Source organism: Stenella coeruleoalba (assembly GCF_951394435.1).
Source record: "Stenella coeruleoalba genome assembly, chromosome: 7".
NCBI classification, from domain to species: domain Eukaryota; kingdom Metazoa; phylum Chordata; class Mammalia; order Artiodactyla; family Delphinidae; genus Stenella; species Stenella coeruleoalba.
In genome coordinates, this window is record NC_137153.1 from 9,979,422 (window position 1) to 10,004,426 (window position 25,005).

At 48.2% G+C, this 25,005-nt stretch overlaps 1 protein-coding gene across 2 annotated transcripts in view; it reads left to right on the forward strand.

Annotated features, from left to right (window-relative positions):
* Positions 1–25,005, forward strand: part of PALLD (palladin, cytoskeletal associated protein) — a 389,328-nt gene that overhangs the window by 280,232 nt on the left and 84,091 nt on the right. Inside the window, exon 1 of one of the 2 annotated variants that reach the window (XM_079926093.1) lies at positions 21,889–21,970. The exons of the other annotated variant lie outside the window; for it this stretch is intronic. The gene's annotated coding sequence lies outside the window, so the exon portion shown is untranslated. Of the gene's footprint in view, positions 1–21,888; positions 21,971–25,005 lie in introns of those variants that run through there. 2 annotated transcript variants of the gene reach the window in all.

Sequence of the window (25,005 nt, forward strand, 5' to 3'; positions counted from 1 at the left end):
TTGGAATGTGAGATCTTGGGAGTCAGGGAATTGGGTCTCCTTGATTGTATTTGCAGCTCTTGCATCTGGCCCAGCGACCAGCACAGCGTCATAGATGCTCACTCACGTTAGCTGTGTATCCTTAGAGACAGACCCAGTCACCTATCATTTTTAAAGGCAGAATCGGGCTGCTAGTCACTGATTGCCGTCTGCTTCTAACAGAGTAAAAATTTTATGCAAATCCAGAAGCAAAATGAGGAAAAGATAATGTTTCCAGGAGCAGAGGGAGGGAAGGAGCTTCAAAGAGGGGAAAACAAATGAACCAGAGTCAGATGTTAAAAAGTGAGCAAGGGGCTTCCCTGGTGGCGCAGTGGTTGAGAGTCCGCCTGCCGATGCAGGGGACATGGGTCCATGTCCTGGTCCGGGAAGATCCCACATGCCGCGGAGCGGCTGGGCCCGTGAGCCATGGCCGCTGAGCCTGCGCGTCCGGAGCCTGTGCTCCACAACGGGAGAGGCCACAACAGTGAGAGGCCCGCGTACCGAAAAAAAAAAAAAAAAAAGTGAGCAAGGACTTCACAAGGGGCAGTGAGGAGACTGAAGGCTTCAGTAGTGAGATTTGGGGGCCAGTAAAAAGCTTGAATACCAAATGTTACTTTGCGCTGCCAGAGTCTGAGGGCCACAGAGACCGTTCAGCCTGGGGAGTGATTTTTCGATTGAACCAGATTCAGCAAACGCTCGTTGGTTTCGGTTGTATAGAAAGTACCGGGCCAGGTGTGTGACACATTCAGAGGTCTTTTTTCGAAGAGAAGCTTTAGATTCTCAAGAGCTTACAGTCCAGTGAGGAAAACAGAGCATTCTGTAATGTGGCATGCGCACACTGTACTGCGGCACATCCGTGAGAACGTAGGAGAAAATACATCAATTCCTTCTGGGCAGATCTGAGTGGACTTCATGGAGGTGGTGTCATTTTGAGCCGGGCTTTGAAAGTTGAGTAGGTGCATGAGAGGAGACACATCCAGATGAGTTTCCAGATGAAAATCCTCAGCCTATCTTTACAATTTGCCCTGGGGAGCAACTAAGGGCTTTGAACAAGGAAATTTTTAAAAATGTGCCTCATTTCTTTAAACATGATATTATTTTTATATACCCTGTATCTAATACGTCCAGTATTGGAAGGGTCTATAGGTCTGTTTCTTCTGTTATTTCTGCTGCTTCTTGCTCATGATACCTTGTTTCCATGCGTCCTATGCGATTTTATTTACTTGCTTACTTTTTTTTTTTTTTTTTTTTACTGTAAACCACTGGTATTCCTTGGAAGTTTGTTCCTGAGAATTCCTGGAGGCCTGGGATGAAGATGGCTTCTTCCAGAGAGGGTCTGCTCCGCCAGGTGTCTAAAGAAATCACCATTCTGGGGCTGTTTTAAACTGCATTCAAGGCCTGGGGGTTATTTTGTTTTCCTTTTTTTTAATCATCCTGATGGTGGCAATCTGGGTTGTAAATCTGCACAAAAGGTCAGTTGTGGTTTCACCTTCTCTGGACTGATTTTCTCCCCTGCTCTCCTGAAACCAAGGTAACTTCCTTTGCAAGGACCCAGCAGCACACATGGGTGGACGGCTTTAATGTCTGGTCCACACTGGGGGCCTTATGGGGAGGGGTCTCAGCTTTCCAGGGAAGGGTCTATGATCTCCTCACCTTAAGCCAGCGTGGGGTTTCTTCTTCTGTCTCTCGTTTTTATGAGGCCATGAAAACTGAAGCTCATTCTCTAGCTTCTGGAAAGTTCCCTCAGGGTGAAGCAGCTTTCAGAGCTCTGCTCTCCACTCTGTGGTCCCACCTTTATAAATCCTTAACTCTTGACAGTGTTTCAGTGTGTTAGAAAATGATGTTTATAATTCATCATTTTTTAATTGTTTTCACTGAAGGATCGAGATACCTAGCCAGCCCTCTTACATGAAACAGAAGTTCTAGAATAAGATTTGTGTTTTAGGAAACTGGCTACATAGAGGGGGTGTTGGAGGGAAAAGTTAGGAAGCAGCTGTAATAGTACCAAGGGCAAGTGATGGAAATGTGAACCAGGGCGCTTGGAGTGGAATCCAGGGAAGGATAAGTTCCATTTGGGGCTTGTGCTCCAGGTGCTGGTCAATGTGTCATAATAGGGGGTTGGAAAGAAGTTTCTGGAACTGAGAAGAGATGCATTCTAGTCTCCCCCTGCACACATGGGGTGTGAGAAATACCCCAGGGGTAGCCGGTAGACGAGAAGACAGGAGACAGACACTTGAGAAGTGCCTACAGGTTAGGGTCAGACGCAGGAACAAGGGCTGTTAGTGGACAAAACCAAGCAGGAGTGGCCAGGGCAGTGGGAGAGACCCGGAAGAGCAGTGTGGTCCACCAGCCTCCGGGGAGGCCAGGGCTGGGCCCAGGGGGCTGGGGACTGAGCAGTGTTAGAAAGAGGCTCTGGGGTTTGGTGCTCCAGTGACCACTAAGGGCCTGCTCAGGCTGGTGTGAGCACAGTGCAAGGGGACGAAGCAAGACTGGGGAGGGTGGGAAGGGAAGAGAAGAGGAGAACACGAAGACAGTGAGGCTGGAGGCTCAGCTCCTGCAGCATTTGGTGATGGAACGGGGAAAATGCCACCTCAGTGGTGGGGGAAGGTCACTGGAAGGTGGTCTGAGGACAAAAGGCATTTGTCCGGGGCCCGTTGACCAGAGGAGGAGATTTGGGGGTTGGAAGTTCAGGAGAGCAAAAGTACGGCCGTGGGCTGTGGGCCTGGGAGGAGCCTGGAAGGAGCGGAGTCTTGAACACACGTTGGGCTTGGGTAGTATTTCAGGCGGATGGAAGCACTTCCCCTCCCAAGTCAGAGGTGGAGGATGGGAAGGCTGAGCGACCACAGGTCAGACCACAGACATCTCGGGACAGAGAGGTGGTGAGAGACGGGGAGAGAGCTGGGGGCTGGAGCAGATTGGGAAAGGGCAGCAACCTTTATTGCAGGGACCCTTGTAAGGAACCAGCTCTGTCTCCCTCCCCCAAAAGTAAGAGCAATGGAAAGAGACAGACACACCCAGATCTGGGACTCCGTGAATATGGAAAGTCACGTGGCCGCCCAGCACGTGCTGCAGGTGCCTCTCGGGTCTCCTGCCCCACCTCCCCGGGTCCCACAGCCCCACACGGGCTCCACGCGGATCCCTTCCCTGCAGTTGCAGCCGTGTCTGTTTTATGGAATTGTGGCTGCCTCTGCTTGGAGGGGAAGGTAAATACCTTGGTCCTCTTCTGTCATCAGTATATGGAGAAGTCTTTTTTAACTAATGGATATTCAAAAAATGTTATGTCTTCTCAAAACACCAAAAATAGAGCTCGTATGATCCAGCAATCCCACTCCTGGGCATATATCTGGAAAAGACTGAAAGCTGTAATTTTAAAAGATACATACACCCCAGTGTTCACTGCAGCTCTATTTACAATAGCCAAGACATGGAAGCAACCCTAAATGCCCATCAGCAGATGAATGGATAAAGATGATGTGGTCCATGTATACAATGAAATATTACTCAGCCGTAAATAAAGAGAATGAACTAATGCCATTTGCAACAACACGGATGGACCTGGAGATGATCATACGTAGTGAAGTAAGTCAGACAGAGAAAGACAAACATCATATGAAATCACGCATATGTGGAATCTAATGAAAAAATGATACAAATGAACTTATTTACAAAACAGAAACAGACTCACAGACGTGGAGAACAGACTTGTGGTTGCCAAGGGGGAGGGGGTGGGGGAGGGATGGACCCGGAGTTTGGGGTTAGCAGTTGCAAACTAGTACATATAGGATGGATAAACAACAAGGTCCTCCTGTAGAGCACAGGGAACTGTATTCAATATCCTGGGATAAACCATAATGGAAAAGACTATGAAAAAGCATGTATGTGTGTGTATAACTGAGCCACAGTTACGTGTATAACTGTACAGCAGAAACTGACACACACAACATTGTAAAGCAACTATACTTCAAAAAATAAAGAAAAAAATGTCTGCTGAACTGAAGAGAAACAGGAAACCCAGAAGATGAAGAAGGCTCTAAGGGGAGAAGGTTCTGTCCAGCTCAGAGTCGGGGTGTGAAACGGCGGCATGAAAACCCGAGAGAAATAGAGAAGGGAGGTGACGGTCCCACCGGATCCGCTCTGGGAGCTCTACTGGTGGGTACTGTGGAGCTAGAAAAGGTCAGAGGTTCGAAGGAGGACAGCCGAGTGCGGAAAAGCAAAATCTTTCTGTCGGAGGAGGGAGGAGCTGCGGTGAGAGGTGTTCTGATGTTGGGTGAGACACACACCAGCCCTGACCTTATAGAACCCGTCTTCGTCTTCGATTGTGGAGACAAAGAAGGGACCTGGGTTCAGAGAAACGAACCTCAGCCTGGGACCCGAAGCTCGGTACCAGCCAAACAAGGGTTGCTCCCCACCCTCTGGTCCAGACCTCCCGTCCATGGAAACGTGTCAGGACAGGCATTGCTGGGGGGGCCCAGGCCTCACTAGGCATCCCCGCCGTGAAGGTTGACAGCTGACATGGGCTTGTCGGGCACAGCGCACGTGGCAGTGTTTCCCGTGGGCCTCCGCGGTCGCTCCCTGAGCCTGCAGTGTGGAGAGCTGAGCCGCCTCGAGGGATGGGGACCACAGTCTGGGGGACAGAGAGCCGGGCAGGGCTTCCAGCGAGCGCGCATCCAGGGTGGCGGGCTGGCTCACGGCCAGCAGGGGAGAGGATGTGTCCAGACGCTCCTGGTCACCATTGAGGCTGCAGGCTCTCTGCTGCCTGCTGCCGTGCGAAGATTTTCCATCCCTGGGGGGGACTCCTCCTGAGAGCAGCTTTATCGTGAAGACGCTATGCTGGGAGCAGCGTGCAGCCGCAGCCGGCCTCCGGGATGGGTGTCTCCCTTCTGTTACACTCGTTCGCTTGCAGTGTTGTCATGAAGAGCGTGTCGGGGTTCCTTTTTGCTTTTGAAACAAATGTGGGGAAACATCTGGCAAGCATTTTCCTTCTTCCCCATCAGACCCTGCAGTATAAAGATGGGCGTGGAAATTAGAGCAAACCCTGAAAATGGCCCCGACTCCCAGCCCCCCATCGTCTCGCCAGCCTGAATGCCAGGCCCTCGGAAAGAATGCAGGGCCTGGCAGGGAGGAACCTCCCCAGAAGTAAATCCGGGCTTGGAATGCTGGTGCGGAAGGCCTCGTTGGCCCCGGAGCTCTTAGTGTGGGTTTCTTTTCTTTTGAAAAAGGTAATCATTTTGAAAAAAAGAAAAGGGAATTGGAATCTATTTCCTGACTCCTGTTTGAAGGTCCAAATGATGCATTGTTTTTTCTCAGGGTAACTCTAAGTAAAGGTCCACGCCTGTGGAAGGAGGTGATATGAAAATATTATCAGTTTTACCAGAATCACAGAATTTAATTGTCCTCTCGCTTCCCAGTCAGTGCCCTTCTTACTGCTTCGTGCTCCCAGCACTTTCCCAGGTACAGGGACATAAAAGCAGGGCTTCTTTTGAGAAACCTCCCCTGCTTCAGAACAAGGCAGTTACCATCTACTTAGAATGAGGAAACTAAAGCACAGTCAGGATTATTTTAACTGGTAAACCTGATTGTATCACATTTTGACACCCCAGTACAAAACCCAGATCGTTCTCTCCGTTTCTTAAAGCTATTGTTAGGATCACGTACTGTGCACATCAGCAGTTTTCTCCCCATCTCGGAGCTCCACCTTACTGTGGGACCCGCAGCATCCCTCAGGTGTCCCGGACACGGTGTCCCGGACACGGTGTGACAGGAGGGGTCGGGAGGCTCAGGCCCGCGGCCTAGAAATAACCAGGTCCAGTGAACTCCTGATTCAGTCGGGAGAGTGTGGGATGAAGCAACAACCAAAAAATGTACTTAGAATCTGTCACTAATAGGTTTTGCCCGCAGTTTTGAGAAGCTGTAAACCAGCCTCAGAAACTTCCTGATCCCAGGAACACTTAGAGACAGGATGAGTATAAGTCAGCCTAAATTTCTGGCTAAATTTGGGAACCACAGATAAAAGCTTAAGAGCCAATCACCTTTCTGCTTCTAAGTCTTGTTTAGCAGTTTAGGCTTGGGGAAATTATTTGGAATTATGTTAATCTAATTGTTCTGATTTTTTTCACTGAGAACTCATATTTCAGATTCCTCCACTTATTTACCAGCAGAGCAGGGTCACTGGGGGTGGAAATCAATTACGCAATAGCCTATAAGGTCTGTCTTGAGCAAATATACCATTTCTGCTGGGCTTTGGGGGAATGTGGAAACCTCACCACACTGGGAATTCTGATTTAAAATGGTGTCCGCATTTCAGAGATGTGGAAAATAAGGGTCGTAGGGATGAAATGACTTACTTAAAAGTGACACAGCCGCTTTGCAGCAAAACTGGCGCAAAAACAGGTCTGGACGCCCAGTCTTGGGCTACTTTCTTTCTTCTTTCTTTTTTTAACTTTTTCTTTTATATCGGAGTATAGTTGATTAAGAATGTTGTGTTAGTTTCAGGTGTACAGCAGAGTGATTCAGTTATACATATACATGTATCTATTCTTTTTTTTTAAATTCTTTTCCCATTTAGGTTGTTGCATAATACTGAGCAGGGTTCCCTGTGCTATACAGTAGGTCCTTGTTGGTTATCTATTTTAAATAGAGCAGTGTGTACACGTCATTCCCTAACTCTCCCTCCCCTGCCCCCCCCCGCACCCCCGCAACCGTAAGTTCTTTCTCTAAGTCTGTGAAACTGTTTCTGCTTCGTAAATAAGTTCATTTGTATCTTTTTTTTTAGAGTCCGCATTTAAGCAGTATCACACATATGGGGCTAGTGTCTTGATGCCCTTGTTTCTCCACGATGCTTCCCAGAACACTGGGCTGAAAGTGAACAGGGATGGTGTTTCCCAAATCACGGTACAATATTCTCAGTTTAAAATTTTCCTCCCATGAAACAATGAACTTTTTCATCTCTTAGTGATTGCTACCGCCTTTCTTCTTGATAATGAGAAGGATGCAGCAATGTAAACATGAATTTTAAAAGCTCAGCAACAGGCTTTCACAGATTTCTTTTTCTTGGACATGTGCTTGCGACGGCTTCACAATCGCAGGTGTACAGATCGTTTTCTTCTAGTAGCATCGTGGCGTTTCAGCGATAGAATTAAGTAGAACAGTGTCGCGACTTCTTGTACTCTAAACCCTGGGCAAGTTTGAACCCACCAGCCGTATTCAAGGCCCGTCTGATTCCTTGAGGTTACAACCAGTGGAGGTCATTGAAAGTATATTTATAATCCGTACCCTGTCCACCTCCTAGGAGGATTAGGACTTGTACCAACAAGAATTCATCCCAGCCGGTCAGAGACGGTCCTGAACAAAAGAGGGTAATACACTTTGGGAATTCTGTTAAGCTGAATGCTGTTTCCACACTGGTCACCATGGTGAACAGAATAAGCAGACTGAATGGTGAGGGGCCGGGAGACAATGTGCTTTCTGTGGGGTTTGGTCTGCCCCTTGTGGTGGTCAGCGTGGCCACTGTGAAGCCTGGTGACAGCACCGAGTCCGACGCCTGACGAAAACGGGGCTTCGATCATTAGCACAATGGACAAAGGAAAGTACAGACTATTTTTGGTGCTAGATGAGGAATAATATCAAGTGATAGGATATCCTGTATGTTTATATTACTTACCTTGGGAAACGAGCTCTGATTCCTTTTCAGAGCAAGTCTTGGGAACAGACTTGAATCACTCAGCCTCCTCTGTCTGGGAAAATAGCTCAGTCTGAATTTCTCTGTGGAGTTAGACAAGAGCTAATTGCAAACGGATTAAAACCTTGAAAACTGCTTTGTTCAGCTGATTGTTTCAGGTTTCCTTTTGGAGCGTGGATGATGTGTTTATTTGACATAATAAATACCACCATCCGCTTTGTTCCAGGGACCAAAAGGCTGTGTGCTTGCCCGAGGAATTTCTCCCTTGTTTACATGTGAAGAAACACGGCTGTGTTTTATGGGATGGGCCCTGGCAGCTCCTTTCTTAAATAGGGAATGCAGAGAGCTGTGCTTTCCCCACACGCGTCTGAGGACAGAAAGCAGAAAATACCCTTCTGCCCTCGAGACGGCAGATGCTTGGGAGCCTGTGCCCTCCACTGAAGGACCCGGCCTGTCCAGCTGGGCCTGGGTACTACGTTCCTTCAAATCCGAGACGGGAGTGGCCCGCGGGCACCCCAGACTGGGGAAGGGGAGGACAAAACAAAACCACTCCGCCTCTCAGCCAGATTAGGAGCCAGGACACTGAGGAATCAAGTGACCACAAATCAGGCGACCAGGAGTGTTCTGGGCTTTTTGTTCTTTCCAGAAAGATGCCCGGCCCCACGAGGAGGGCATGCGTGTGAAATACAGGCTTTGCGGTGACTTGGAGTGTATGCAACAGAGCAAACTTTCCAAACAGCTGCAAGCTCTCCGGCCCCTTATGATTTCCAAAAGGCGCTCCTTAAATGGGCATAAGTGCTGGATGCTTGGAGAGTAAAGGCAAAGGAGGCTGAGTCAGTGACCTGCTTGGGAGCGGGGGGGAGCGAGGGGTGGGGAGAGAGAGAGAGGGAGTGTGTGTGTGTGTGTGTGTGTGTGTGTGTGTGTAGGGGGAGCAGTGGGCGGGGCGGGGTTGAAGGAAGGCTGCAAGCTTAGCAGAATGTTTGACCCAGACAAAGAGCAGCTCTAGCAACCAAATAAGGAAATTGGCTCTGCAGGATTTCAGAATAGAAGCGAGCGGAGATCCGAGGCAATCTGGGAGAGGAAAAATAAGCAAAGAAGACTGTCAGAGGATTCTGGCGGCACTTGCTTACACAGAATACAGAGGGAAAACAGGATCTCTGGTCTTTCAGCAGGGCTGAGAAGTACACATTACATCTCTCCCCTCTTGTAGACCAGCGAGGGAGAGACGTTTAGAAACGCTTTGAGCAGCTGAAATAATAAGCATTCCCTTGTTAAACTTGGGGAAAAAACACGAGCTGTACGTTAGAAGCACCGTGGCACTCCTTTTATGTATAGTCCATGAAACTTTTAGCTGAAGATGATGAAAGTTTCCAAGACGTCACAAAGATATCCCGACTCCCATTTTCAGACGCACCCTGAACACGGCGTTAGTTGTGTCCTTTGAGAAAAAGCGAACCTCTTCACAAATGAGGGAAACGTTTGATCCAGGTGTGTTTGTTGGTAGGTAGTGAAGGTGTCAAAGAAGGAAATCATTCAGAGAAAGCATCGGAGCCTCATGTGATCCTCTCAGCCTCATCTCCCAGACCCTCCAAAGTGTTAAATGATCTTTGTTACTTAGTAATGTGAATGAACATTGATTTTGACACCTTTTTGTAGTGTGGGTGGAAGAGGGCGGAGCTTTGGAAGAGGAATTTCAGGATAATCCTAAACAGATTGAGAAACACCTTTTTGTGCCACAGAACCAACACGGAGAAATGATTTCTTTTCACCAAGCAGTCACTATATTTATATTCAAAGCGGGGAACAGATATAGGGCATTCATCCTGGATGAATTTTTAAAATCCTCCGTAACTTGACTGTTGGTAACTTGAAGGTAGGCAAGGGAAGGAGCCCCCCCCTTCCACTCCCACCCCAAATACACAACTGGACAGCCCACACTGGGTTTTGAAACTTCCGGAACACTGCCTCGTGGGAAGGGAGAGTCTGAGGAGAGAGCTGGCCACAGGGCAAAGGGCGGGAACCCCCCAGCGCACAAGAGCGCTGCATCAGGCTGGGCTCAGGGGCACGTTCTGGTCTCAGAAATAGCCGCTCCACACTCAGGAACGAACCCTACTCGATGAGCCTTCCCTGTTCAGGAAGATGGCAGCCTTGTGAGAACATGTTTACCATCACTAACAAAGGAGTGAATTTAAAAAAAAAAAAAAGCAAATAAATGTCAAGAGTTATACAAACAGCATTTGATCTCAAGATCATACTTTTTCGGTATGTTCCCTGAGGAAATAATTCAAAAGAGGAATAAACATATAAACCTGAAAAAGTCTCCTGTAATAGCTTTTTTTTTTTTTTTTTTTTACGATTTCAGAAGAAAGAAGCAAACTAGAGCCAAAGAACGTGGAATGTTAATTCCCTTGTCTCAAAGAATAGAATATTATGCAGCCACTAAAACTAGTTGTGAGTCAGACCATGAAGGCAAGTACGTTTATGAGAAGTAATGTAATGACGCTGAAAAGTTTATAAAATGACGCCCTATCCACGCAGCTATGCTTCGAAGACGGGAAACAGGAAACGAACGTGGAGAAAATATTAATGTTAGTGCATTATGACCAGGGATACGTTTTTCTTGCCTTTATGAGTTGTACTTTTTCATAATAAACACCGATTACATTTAAAAAAAAAAATAAGAGTTTCCAGGGTAAGAAAGAACTGAAATTTCAGACTTTATCTGCACAGCACATAAGCTCACAAAGTTCTGTGTGTGTCCTTAACGATCTTGTAACAGCCTTTGTGATTTTGAGAACGGTGATTTCTACTTACTAATAATATGTCAGTTATTTGTAAAAACAAAAACAAAGCTAGCTGTAGTTGTCTGTGAGAAAAACAAAGGAAATGTAACTGCAGAGACTTCTGGGCATGTCTCTGTGATCTGGTTAATGCTGGGTGACCAGACCTGGGGGTCCGTCCAGGGTTCCCCAGCCTCGCCAGCAGCCCTCCCAGTTTAAAGAGGAGAGGATGCCCGTACAGGGTGATCTCAAAGCGCTGACCGGCATCGGGTAGCAAACCTCTGCTCGCAGCCAGAGCAGTTCATCCAATCTTCCAGTCGGTGCTTCAGCCTGGATGGTCCCTCCACTACTGAAAGGAATTCCAAGGACTTCGGAATGATGAGAAAGCACTTCGCATAAGTCAGCTCATTTGAATTATTCTACTTACGGGGAAAAGCTAATGCAGACTTAGAACAATGCACAAATCGTTTACATGCCCTGGTATCAAAAAGCGGAGGAGCAAAGAAAGAAATCTATCTTAACGGAATTTCCTATGATGACTTACAATAGTTATTTAATAGTTGTAGAGGGTAGATGTAATCTCCTCCAGCCCCCTCTGGTGCAGGTGTAGAACACTGAGACACAGGACTTGACGTGAATTGTGCGAGATCTCACAGTGGGTTCGCGCTGTAGCCAGCACCTGGGTTGAATGTTGTCTTTAGGTCCCTAAAGGAGGTTTTTCTATCAGGGCTCCACTTGCTGCCCTCCCCTACTTGCCCCCTCCTGTGGAGACCCAGAGAGCACTGCCATCAGTCTTGTTTTGATAGATTATGAGTTTAGAGGAGCTTTAATCCATGTTCTTGACTCAGCTGAGGCAATGCCTTAGCGGTTTGCTTCGTCCAGTTACTCATTTAGAATATAAGCTCCTCGGTGGCCGCACGTGGCCATGTGTCTGAGCAGTGACAACGGGAATCGCTAACCGTGTTGGCAGCTGGGTCCTGTGCGCTGTGCCTAGTGACCCTGGGCATCTCCGTGAATCCTCACTGTGCCCCGTGTTGTGGGCAGCACTGCTGTTCCCATTTCTCAGAGGGAAACTGAGGCTCAGAGAGGTTACACAACCTGCCCAGAGACATCCTGGCAAGTGACAACATCGGGATTCAGGCCCAGAGCACGAGCCCCTAAACGTGAACATGCGTTCCTTCAGTAGGTGTGAATGGAAGCTTTGGAGGGTACACCTAAGTATCACAAGTAGCTGATGCTTCTCTTGAACGTGTCTGAAGGTATGAGAAGGAAGGTCCACTTTCACTGAGAAGATGAAGCCAGGTATCCAAGCGGCAATCTCTGTTTGAATAGGAGAATGATAGTTACAGAAGCAGCTCCAAAATGTACCTGCACCGGTAAAAATTCGGGAGACAGACATGTAAATTTTGAAGTGTTGTATATGTTATCAGTAAGGAATCTGATAATGCCACACTTACGTACGAAGTGAGGGTCTCAGTGAAAATTGTGGAGTAATACATGTCTGTATTTTCTTGGCTTCTGGGTCCTTCCGCATCAGTAGGGACAGAGGTTTGGCAGGTCAGATGCTCTGCTTATCCACAGCCTCCAAGTTCCAAACATAGGTCATCCAGAGCTGCGCCCATAAGAATCAACTCGGTAACTTGGAGGACGGGGCAGGGGTCCAGGCGGGGCAGGTTTGTGACCTTCTCACGTCTTCGGCTATCTGGGGTATTTAGTGGAATCTCCATCTGAAGGAATAGTTTGAAGGAAGTCTCTGTACTCATTTCATCCCCCTCCCCAGACTAGTGGAAGACCGACCCCAGTCCTTCGTCTCAAATTAAATTTGCACGTTTGAAGCTCTAACCTGACCCTAGAGATGGGTGCTCCAAGCCAGCCCTCTGCCACGTGTCACCTGGTGGATTGCATCGCTTCCATATTTCTTTGTACCGTCAAACCACGGGATACTAAGTTTTTTGGGTCGTTCATCCCCTTTCGTAAAATACTTTGTATATGCTGTACCGTCAGACCACGGGATACTAAGTTTTTTGGGTCGTTCATCCCCTTTCGTAAAATACTTTGTATGTGCTGTACCGTCAGACCACGGGATACTAAGTTTTTTGGGTCGTTCATCCCCTTTCGTAAAATACTTTGTATATGCTGTACCGTCAGACCACGGGATACTAAGTTTTTTGGGTCGTTCATCCCCTTCCGTAAAATACTTCGTATGTGCAGGGAGACCTCATTTTATGGTGCTCTGCTTTACCGTGCTTCACAGGTAGGCTGTTTTTTTACACACTGAAGGTTTGTGGCAGCCCTGCGCTGTCCGGTGATGGTTAGCCTTTTTAGCAATGAAGTATTCTTAAATTAAGGTAGGAACATTGTTTGCGAGGCACAATGCTATTGCACGCTGGACAGACCGCAGTATAGTGTAAACATAACTGGTATAGGTACTGGGGAACCAAAAGGTTCCTGTCACTCGCTTTACTGCAATATTCACTTTATTGCTGAGGTCTGGAAGCCACAGCATCTCTGAGGTTTGGCTGTGCATATATATACACATATAGGTATATGTACACATACCTGTATATGCAAAACATGTACGTGTATTATGTTGCATATATTAAAAATATACACAAAGATGCAAATATTTAAAGGATCAGATAAACATAAGGAGAGGTTTTAGTCTTTTTTTGTCACTTCTCAGTGGATTGTCACTGAAGACCCTTGCTCTCTAAAATATCCCAACACCCCCTGGAAGAGTTGCTACAAAAGTCCCACCTACACCCAGGCCAGAGTGGGTTGACCTTGGGCCTGACCCCAGGACCATCCCGCTGAAGACAGCCCTTAGGGATCACACCATCCAACCCCTCCACTGAGCAGACAAGGAGACCAGGAAACTAAGGGACTTTTTCCCTAAAGACCTCATTTCCAAGAGGACTTAGGACTGGATGAGATCTTTTGTTATATTTAAAGCCTGGTGTACATATATTTTGCACGCGCATGCGTGCAAACGCACACACGAGGTGATGGATGTGTTAATTAGCTTGATCATGGTCATCATTACACAAAGTTACATCACATTGTACCCCTTAAGCAAGTAAAATTTTTTATTTGTCAATTATACTTTAGTAAAGCTGGAAAAGATAAAATAAATCAGTCATCTGAATAGGTACATTGTGACAAGGGACCAAGCTTGGAATTGTTTTACCGAATAGAGGTGGTGTTTTGGTAGTGGAAGTGCTCTCTTAACACCACGAACAAGTTGAAATTGAAAAGGGACTCTTGAGGGATTTAAAAGTGAAAAGCAGAACATCTGCAGATGAGGTGGACCGACCCAGGATGGGTAGGGCTTCCAGGAGACATGGAATCGGGGGCCACGCAGGGGTCTGGGGCACACCCGCCACCCTCAACCTGGCCCTCCCTCCTTCTCCAGACAAGACCCGAGGAGGTCCAGCTTCTAAATGCATCAAGCTTTCAGTTAAGCCTTTAAAGGTGTCCCAGTGAACTGACGATTGGGCCTCACCTACATGCCAGTAACTCACTCTCAGTGGGAGAAACGTTCACATGAATGAGCGGCTGCAAAGCACCAGTTGTTAACAGCTGACTCTGTCCGCCCGCTTAGGTGGTAAGGAGCCTGAGAACATAGGACCTGTTTTCTTCTTTTAAAAACGTGCGACGCCCGCTGCCTTAGGTTCACACGCAGTACAGCCCTGAAAGGAGGCGAGGGGGCAGACGTGCTTTACAACCAATGAAAGTGTGCAGGGCGCAGACGATCGACAGTTAGGGCTACACTGGGACTTTCGTGGGCCCCAGACTCTTCTGCCTTCGTGGGTCCCTTTCTCCATTAAAAAAAATTAGAATTATATTTGACAACAGCATTGGCATAAAGATGGATGGAATCCAGGCTGGATTCATTGTTATATAGTCATCACGACGACGGTCATTTATGTTCATTTTTTTTCTTCCGAGTTTAAAATTATCTAAAATTTAAAAAAAATTTTGTGGGCTGCCACAAGTGTGTGGGCCTGAGCCCCGGCACCCACTGTCGGATGAGCTGGCCCTGCCCAGGATTACAGACAATGACCGTCCTGACCACAGCTGCCCTCCTTGTAACCCAGAACTAGCTCCCTTCCACATCTGTTTTTCTAGATGCTTCTCTCCGAGCAACAGGGGGGTTGAGGACTGGGTGATCCCTTTCTCCGTAAGTACCACCTCCTGGCCCGGCCAGCACGCCCCGCTGGGCTGCTCGCTGGGCCGTGGCATGCTGACCCCGAGGCAGGGCACTGAATCCCAAATGAATCCCCCTGCGATGCGCCTCTGAGCTCTGAAATGGAGCCGATCTGAGAGGAGAACTTCTGTCCGGCCAGTCCATCCACTGCTGGGACAGAGGCTTTGTAGGGTGTCACAAGGGCACAGTGGCACCAAAGTTGGGCCAGGCTTCTGCCCGCCGCGCACGAGGGAAGGTGGAATCTAACACTGCCGCCTGTCGGCTCAGGACCTGAGAGCGACAGTGGCTGAGATGTGTCTAGACCCGTCGCTAATACATCCCTCTCCAGCGAGGCTTTTTAATATTGAGGTCGTGCTCTGCAGAGGCTTGGTCTGAAGGAGGTAGGGCTGAAGTTAGTCTTTATGGTGGATGCTGTCTTTCTGCTTTTCTTGCATTGAAAACTTTACTTTCCAAATCTCACTTTGTCAACTTTGCTCCGAACTTACAACTTTTTTGTTTGTTTGTTTTTACGTGTTTACTTACACTCATTTAATCTTTGCATCAATCATGCAAGGAAGATAATAGTGTCTTCATTTTATAGATGAGAAAACTGAGGCTTTTCTTTCTCTTTAATCTTTTTTTTTTTTTTTTTTTTGGCGGTACGCAGGCCTCTCACTGTTGCGGCCTCTCCCGTTGCAGAGCACAGGCTCCAGACGCGCAGGCTCAGCGGCCATGGCTCACGGGCCCAGCCGCTCCGCGGCATGTGGGATCTTCCCAGACCGGGGCACGAACCCGTGTCCCCTGAATCGGCAGGCGGACTCTCCACCACTGCGCCACCAGGGAAACCCTTTAATCTTTTTAAAAAAATTTTTATTTTATATTGGAGTCTGGTTGATTAACAACACGGTGTTAGTTTCAGGCGTACAGCAAAATAATTCAGTTATACACATACGTGTATCTATTCTTTTTCAAAATCTTTTCCCATTTAGGTTATTAGAGAGTATTGAGCAGAGTTCCCTGTGCTGTACGGTAGGTCCTCGTTGGTTATCTGTTTCACACAGAGCACTGTGTACAACTTTAAAACGGGTGCCCTAAACTCCAATTTCCGTCAGCACAGGCTTCTCTCTTTGGATGCTTCATGTGCCACATTTCATCACAATTCATTGCATATTATTAAAAAAAAAAAAAGTCCATCTGGAAACACTGCTGGGCCACTCGGTTCTTTGAATCGTTCTTTGAAGATACGATATCATCCCATTATGTGACCAAATTACCTCAAAATCAGTTAACTCTTTCTAAGGTTACTATCAGCAAAGCGAAAAAGATGATACACTGATATAAGAACCGTGATCTCAATTCTTTGGAACAATGGGAATATTCCTTATACCTAATGGAATCTTAGGGAAAAGTCTTGATTTTTTTTCTCTTGAAATCTAGTACTTCGTTGTATCAGGGGCCCGTAACAGGCAGTATCAACATTAAGTCAATTGTTTTAACGATGAATCACATAAACTATATACAGATAAATTAATTTCTTAAATTCCCGATGTTACCAGATATTTGCTGTATGTGTCTTAGGGTATACAGTCAGGGGATTTTCCAGTATAAAATGGATCTATTAAATTTCTATTCTTAGAGAAACTTTAATTGGAATATTTGACTTACCCTTGTCGCTCTCTCTTCCGTCCTTTTCAGTACCAGAGTCTAGGTTTGCACATTTTTTGTGTCAGAGATCTGTGCCATAAAATAATCTCAACGATCCTCTTAGTAGGTGGAAATCTCTGCTAGAAAGCCTTTCCCTGCAGCACCCAAGCAAATTCCTGTGTACTTCCCGAAGGAAGAAAATTAAGCACTTCAGATAACATAATCCCATTCATTGGAGCCAGAAGATGAGCTTATTAATTCAAGGGAATGGATGGATACTCCAGTTGAGGAAGTGACAGATGCGGTAGAGTGAGGGTTTCAGGAGTGGGAAACAGCCCTCTTTTCCTCGCTGTACACGTGGCCCCGGCTACACCCTGTTGGGCTCCTTGGTCTCCATGGCATCACCCACAGCAGATCCGTCACCAGGTTGTTTGACATCCTGTATTTCTGGGAGCAACCGTTGAATGATGGCTGGTCCGCAGGTTTTCGAAGCATCCAAAGGAAGCTGCGCGAAAAGCAACACAAGATTCCTTGTTAGGGTGTCACCAGAGGTAACAGCATTAAGAGAAATCTCACCCGTAACTTCATGAACTGCCACTGCGATTCATATAAAATGTGACATTATGGCCTATGTGTCTGTTATCAGTGACTACATTTGTAGGACTCAGCCGAAGGTGGTTCTTACGCAGGATAGAGTCACACTAACAAGCCAGCTCACAGCAGTATTTCATCATTCACTCGGGAGAGTCACAGAAAAAGGCGAAGGCCTACTTTTCACTCTGCCTTTGCAGTAATCCGTGTGGAATCTGTGGTGATTCCATCGGAGCCAGCATAACTCATTTGATTTGGAAGAGGATACTCAGTAATGAGTCAGATTCTTCTGTGGGTGAAGCAGGACATGTTTAGAGCTGCCTGAACTATTTCAAGTCAAGCAGACGTTCTTGTGCACAATGCAACTTGGTGAGAACGATTCACTAATGGAGATCTTAGTGTCCCGAGGTTGTTGAGGGACTTTCCATGTGTATGTACTTTTCACTCCAGAGTTAAGAATCCCTGGAGTTTGGGTTCTGGACCCAACAGTTCATGCTCTTGCTTCTCCCCTGACCTGCTCTGTGTCCTTGGGCAGGTTACTAACCTCTCTGTGGTCACTGCCCTCCATGAAGGGGGCGTGATGGTAACAGCCATACCTCCCATGGGTTGTACAGGCATATAAAATGGGAGAATGTGTGTGAAATGACCAGCATCATGTCAGATTATTACTTTTTACTCTGCTCCTAAGTACTGTGTTTTGTAAAAAAAAAAAAAAAAAATTCCTTAGATACTGTAAAGATATAAACATACACATTAAAGGGGCAAGAAAACCAAGGCCACCCACCATGTGCTGAGCACTGTGTTACGGTTGCCCAGGCAGCATCTCATTTATCTTCTTTTAGGCAGGCCAAGGGAAATGCCTTTCCTCCACTTTACAGATGAGAACACAGGAGCTCTGTGAGTTCAAGGTCATGGCAGCAGCCTTGGGTGGACCCGGCCCATCTTGTCTCCAGAGCCCAGCCCTTTCGGGCACCCTTTCTCAGGCCCCCGCTGGTCTGAATCCGTGATTCCCCTGGAGTCCTTTGCAGGTTCAAGGCCTAGTTTGCTCTGGCAAACTCAATCTGTTCTTTTGTTTACAACTTCACGATCTTTCTTTAACCTCCATGACTGCAGCCCTTCTGGGGACCATGTTCCCTCTCACTTAGTATTTTACGTCCACTGGGCTCTAGTCACTTTTACACAAGTACAAACAATCCCCTTTGTTTTCCCCTTGGCCTTTCTCCCTGCCCTTAATAAAAAGTTATGTACAAACCAAAGAGCCAGAAAGTTATCTTGGCCAGTGGGATACACACTCTGTTTTTATGTTGAAAGTATGAATTGTCCTCGGAGGTTTGCCCTTTCCTTCTCCCCCAGGAGTCCACATTCATGGTCAGATAGTGCACGGGGCTGAGCCTCCTGAGAAGACCCACGTTTTTAAAGACTTCGCACTTTCGTTAAAATAATTTGGTAATTGTTGATACGGAAACAGATATGTTTCTTTAAAAATGCTGCAATTAATTACAAAGAGTGCAGATTCAAAGTGGTCCAAGGCTTCTTGAAGGTGCTCATTTTAAACGTGAATAGAATGAAAGGTGATCTTAAGCCTTCTCCTCTCAGAAACATTTTCTGAAAAATAATATTAGTTGGAACCAGTGTCAGGTAAGGTCAGTAACTGCTCTACCATTTTCCTAGTCTGTTCTTGTTTGCTGAATGGGGTTGGGATTCCTTGCAAAAGTAATCTCTACAACTGAAGAAATGGACCACTGAGACAAGATCCTGTACCTTTTAAAAATACAGCAAGAGCTAAATCCACAGGTTTTTAAAAATAATATCAAAGCACCGGAAGTGAGTGGAAATAGACCCTTATGCTGAATTGCTATCAGAACATCTGTTATATTCACCATCAATCCCTCGGCGGAAATACGTGCCAGCCCACTGGCCAAGAATCTTCTGAGAAAATCTCAAGGTTTTGGTACTTTTCATTAAAATATTACTTTAAGCAAAATGCCTGAAGATATACTAATACCTGTAAATAAAAGGAAGGAAAATGTAGATTTTGGCTTTACGTGTTAGAACAGCGTGGCTGGGCGCTGTGACTTGTGGTGTAGTTTTTCTAGTGGGCATTTGGTGAGAAGGCATGGATTTGATTTGCTCATCGTATCCACTTTATAAAGTATCACCGATGCCGAGCATGTTTGAGGTAGGGGCCGTGTGCTCCCTGCCAGCCGTCGGGTCTCTGTGGCTGGCTTCCCTTGTCTGTTCAGTGAATACCATTTGTTTTGAGCTTTTGCTGCCGTTTTAGTTTTTAACCACCCTGAGCTTCATTCTTTTCCTGAGAATGTGAGAAGGAGAAACAAGGAGTGATTTGAAGGATTAACTTCACCCATTCCACGCTCCTCCCCAAACAGTTAGACAGTTGAGCAAACTACTTCATCTCAGATTAAATGTGCACGTTTGAAGCCACAGGTGTTGGAGCCCAAGTGTGCAAAAGTGACCCTGGAGACAGGAACCTTAGAGGAGGTTCTGCCAGATGCTCCCGGGGGCCAGTGGGAGTCCCGGAGCGCAGCCCCTGGGGGGTATGAGTGGATGCAGGTGTGTTCTCCACCCCTTCCTGTTGCCCTAAAGCCACAGAGCTCTAAGTTTTAGCTCAGGGAGCGAGAGGAGAAAATCTAAGGAGAAGGTTGCTGCTCAGCATCCTCGGAGCACACAAGGGGATGCATGTTCTTTTCAAGCTTGGCAGGATTCCTATCAGTACTGATAACAGTTGTCACAAATCTTGGACTTGCCAAAGTGATATATAAGATGTACCCACGCCTCCCCCACTGCACGCTTAAAATCTTTAAAAGTTGAAAGCATTAAAAGACTTAGTGTTTTGCACCAGTTCTGAAATCCTCCCGGATCTGACCTGTGAGAAGTAGAAACTGCTTCACATTTCTGGGCTCCTATAATAGGTAACAGTAAGGCAGTGATGGCGGATCTCTGGGTCATCCTTCCTTGCTGCCTCTGGAGAGGAGAGGAATTGGATGTTTCCTGGTAGTTCACCAACCCTCTGGGTCTATTTCCTCCTACACACTCTCCCAAGCTTGTGGTGCTGGTCACTCAGCCTTGTCCATTTCATTCTTTCTGCGCTTACGTTGAGAACGGACTCCTAAATCATAAACTCACAACACTTAAGAACTGTAGCTTTAAAATTCATCAGATGAATCCCCTTGCTATGAAAATTTTTTAAAACTACAGACTTCCACAGTTAATGGCACAGACCACTAAGTCCTAACTCCCACTTCAGCATGTCAAGTGCAGCCTTCTGGAAAACCCTGCAGTGCACCACTGATGTCATTCCTGCAGCCCTAATGGCCATTTGCCCGGGAGTGAGCACACCAAAACTTGAAAGAAAAGCAAAGTTAAACAGTGATGTACTGAGCTTTTTACCCTTGTTCCTTGCAGAAATTGAAAAGAGAATAATGCCTTGTAGTAGACCTGGAAAGATGACTATGGTATATTGTAGGTTAAAAAAGAAGTAGTTTACAGAATCATATGGAAATGATGATCTAATCTGTGTGTTGAATACGTGTTGAAATGCACAAACAGAAAAGTCTGGAAGAGGATACTGCAGGCTGTTAACAGTGTTTATCTCTGAGGGTTGAATCACAGGGAACCATCCTCTCTGGGTTTACTGTTTTGAGTATTTTACAGACATCATTTTTAATCTAAAAATCATTAACACTATTTCTGGGAGAGAGAGAGACGTAGAGTCTCTGTCTCAGGGCTGTGAACCCAGAAACCCTATTGTTCGATATTAATACTGAAGACAGGGATAGAATTACTAGACTAGTTACTGTGGCCACTGGCATTCAAACCTAGATGACATCTACTGGCGTTTTCTTGGTGACCGTTTTACAGAAAGGGCTGGACACAACCATGGGTGTTCAGTATATGCGATCTATTAGCATTCATCCATTCATGTTCGTGACAGTTCGTGGTGTGTAGAGGAGATACGGACTTGATGGTCAAGGAGTACGCGGTGTAGGAGGAACAGGCCAGAAATAACTGCTAACCCAACTGTAGGGGATGTGCGGAGCCAGGGGCGTCCTGAGCTGGCTTAGTGAAAGGAGAAGTCGCCGACCTGGACTTAAGGTTAAGCCCACAGGAAGTCACACACTTTACGTAAGAAATTAATTGTGGAATTAATGAGTCCATTTCCTCCTTGAAAACAGTTCTATAGAAACTTCCGAGTGACTCAGGGCCTCTAGAAGTTGACGGCAGAAGAGCACAAGATAGGCACCGTTGCTAAACCAGAACGCCTTGCACTTCTTACCCTCAGGGCCCCGCAATTCAGTTACTCATTGATAAGCGGAACAGAGTAAACTGTTCATGGAAATCTAGAAATTATCCTCTCTCTTCCTTAAAAAAGAAAGAAGCGTTCCACACGATCAGTATGCTTTGGGATTTAAGTGCTGCACAGTCTTTCTGACGGTACCTGATGGCGCGCAGGAGCTGGGCTCCGATCCACCGGCCCAGGCCGACGCCCGCAGCCCCTTCTTCCCGGGCCGCCCCCGCCTCCGCCGGGTTTCACTCCATCCCGCTGGAATGCTGCCCTGGAGCAGAGGTCCTGGACTTTCCTTCTTAGTCCAGAAACGAGAAAACCCAAAACCTGGGGCAAATCATCCGACATGCAGCCAACATCCCTACTGGCCTAGAAAAAAAGCTAAACTCTTTCCCGTTATCCATCCCTCCTGGAAGTTCTGGGAAAGCCTGTTCGTCCAGGTGCTGCCCGGGGCGGGGGCTGCTACCCGGGAGGTGGGGACTGGGGACGGGCGCGCGGCCAACCTGCCGGGCAGCCCGCTTCTCCCTTCCCCCCTCCCCTCCCCCTTCTCCCCTCCTCTCGCCCCCCCTCCTCTCCCCTCCCCCCAACTCGGCCCCGGCTGCCCCGCCCCCTCCCCGCCCTCGAGGCCCCGTGGACTCTTATTGCCCCGGCGCGCGGGCGGGGCGTCAGGCCTCCAGAGTCGCAGAGGCGCCCAGTCTGGCGTGCGGTCCACGGCGGGTCCTCCCGGCACGCTGGGGGTCCCGGAGCGGCGGGGCACGGCCGGACGGCAGGTAGGGCGGCGTGGGGGTGGGGTAGGGGAGGAAAAGGGGGCCGGCGGGCAGCAGCCCCGCGTTCCCGCCCCGCCGCGGCCCCTGGCGGAGCCCTCCCTGCCCTGCGGTCGGAGAGCGGCGCAGAGAGCTTGGCTCCAGAGGGGCTTGGGCGCCTCGGACCGTGCGGGGGCCGGAGAGGCTAGGCTGCCCCAGACCACGGCCAGCAGAGCTGGCGGGGAGGGGGCGGGCGGTGATCTCCTCCTGTCGCCGGCGGGGTGTGGTGAGGGGGTCCGTCCCTCCCGAGCCCCGCACCCCCACACCCTCTTCTCTGCGGGGCGCTGGTGCTCTCCGCGCACGGAGTGGGGGGTGGGCGCCGGCCTGGGGGAGCGGCGAGGCCGGGTGGCCTGCGCGCGGGGCGCGGAGCCGGCGGCCCTCGGGCAGCGCCTCCCGCGGCTGCGGTCCCGCCGCCCGGGTCTAGTTTCCCTTCGGGGCGGCGAGCGTGCGGGGCTCCGGGGCGCGGAGTACGGCGGCCCGGGGCTCCCTGCGCGCGGAGCTCATCCGACCCCGGTCCCCGGGAGCCGAGCCAGCCCGGGCTGCGTGTGCCCTGCGGCCCCAGGGAGGGGCCGAGTGGACAGACCCTCGCCTGGGAGGCGGGAAGGCTCGGTTCCCGGGTGACCTGCCCTCGGGATGCCGCCCCCGACGCCCCGCCCCCCAGGCTCAGCAGCGGTCCCAGCAGCCTCGGAAACTGCCCAGCTCTGCCGTGGAGGACATTTTCTTGGTTGGTGTTACGAGGGGTCCCGTCGCAGTACTGCTACTGTCTGAGGAAGAACTGGCCGGGGTCATCGAGGAGTGGGGTAGGGGATGTTTCTGAGCTCGCAGTGCAGAGGTAGCCGCTTCGTGCGGTCTTCCTCCATCCCCAACGGAAGAGGACTCTTTGTTTCAAGAGCTGGGGGACTTTGACTTAGTGATGAGAGGTTTGAGTGAATTTTATTTTTTCCCTGGTCTGTTCACGTGGGTTTGCGTTGTTGCGGGTGAGAGTAGGGGTCCCCGTGTCTTGGAGCGATTGGAAGAGTCCGGAGTCCGACCTGAAGAGAGAGGAAGTCACGTGGTTAGTCCCTCCTTAACAGTGGGTATCACAAATAGGCAAGAGGTATATAATCAATATATAATCAACACATTTTCCAACTAATCTCTAAGCTATGTTTTTTATTTCTTCTATTTATTTTATATAAAATAAGATTGATCTGACACTAATTCTAGTTTTTGTGTTTTGAATAAGGACGGGGCTGGGTTGCCGGGTGCCCACACCACATCCATTACTAAGAAACTAGGCACGCACAGCGAATAATCAAGCACGCCAGCATCCTAACCGTCTTTTTGGCTGTGTGAACACTTGGTGCTCTGGGTGAAGAGTTCGGGGTAGGTGGTCGACAATCACACAGCTCTGTTTTCTGTGGCTGTGAAACCCGTGAATCATAACATTCTGACAGCTGGTGCGGTCCAGTAGCCTGCATGCTTGAAATGGTGTAATAACTGCACACCCAGTGTGTTCTTAGGTGAGAACACTGACTTGGAAAGCAAGAGGTTGGTGTCCTGGTTATAGGAGCCCTGGGGTGCTTCATTATAGGCTTGTGGGCTCTGGGTTTTCGTTGACTTTGAAAGCTTTTTAGTAAGAGTTGAACCACCTACTGCATTGCCTTGCAGTTGAGCTTTAAAAAACTCTACTGTGTTGTTTTCTCAAGAGCTGTAATCTTTATACTATTTTTGAGCATAGTTGCTCTTTTTCCCCAAAATATTTTCCCTAGACTGTAGTAAATCTTATACTCTACTATCTTTGAAATCACTCATTATTACTGAAGTATAATGTATTTCCTGGAGCTTATCAAGGAGTCCATACTGCTCAAGGTGCTGGAGTCATCATTTCAAAAGGAAGTTGTTAATTTGGTCACACAGCTGTTGATTGTCCAAACCGCTGTTGCTTTTCTTCCCCCACTTTCCGGATTTTTTTTTCACAGTCACTGGGAACAGTAAAAATATGTTTTAGACATTGCTTTCTCTTTTGCATACGTTTCCCTGTAAACAGTTTCATATCAACATGTGATGTGCTTTTTCAGCAACTGTTTCAGAAGATCCAGATAAACATCAGGTGATGGAAGTTCACTGTGCTTCTCAAAATGCCTATACGATTTCTTATTTGGCAAAATGACTCTCCAAGTAAATGGGGGAGGCAGACACCAAAAAAATACGTTGACGAGCACTGCACTCTCCTGTGAACGTGTTCTTGCGTTCACACACAGCAGCTCACTCCGCAAATGTTGTTCTGAGACACAGGGTGGTAGGAGGTCGAGTGAGGTCCTCGGGCCGTCCCCTTTCCGCCTCTCGGGTTGCTCTTCGAAAGCGAGGTTGCACTCGCTCACGGGGTTGCACTCGCTCACTGGGAAGCTCTGTATCAGATTGTGTCAAAGGATGAAGAATGAGCGATGCTGGATGAGAAAGTCTTCCTCCAAGGAGACTGTAGGACTGGCGAGAGCTAGCCCAGCCTTGTAGGGAAGGTGGGGAGGTACAGGGGAAGGAAGGAGGGCCTGAGGGGTCAGGAAGGAGAAACGGCCCCTGAAGCCAGTGCCCTGGACAGTTTTCGGCCCAGCCCCACTGACCCCTAAAGGCACCTTTCACCCTGAGCAGTCGTCTTCACTGCTTGCTGCTCGTGTGCTTCAGGGACAACCATGACGGGTGACGCGCGCAGTTCCGGTTAGGTGAGCCTCTCTTACTTGTGTGTTTGGATCACAGGGACCGGAAGGCAGGCTGAGAATTCGGGTGGTTGGTTCATGCAGCTCCGAGTTCTTCCACGGAGTGCAGGGTGACCAGCTGCCAGAGCTTACCCCTCCGGGAAGCAACAATGCTGGTGTCCATCTTGGCCTGGGCTTTTGGAAGGCAGAAGGGCTTCCTTGATGGAAAAGATTTCCTCCTAAGGGAGAAGCTGCCATTTGCAGGCAGAATGTGTCAGCCAGAAGAAATGGGCAGATGACCATTTTTTGGATTTTTGGCAAAACTTTGCA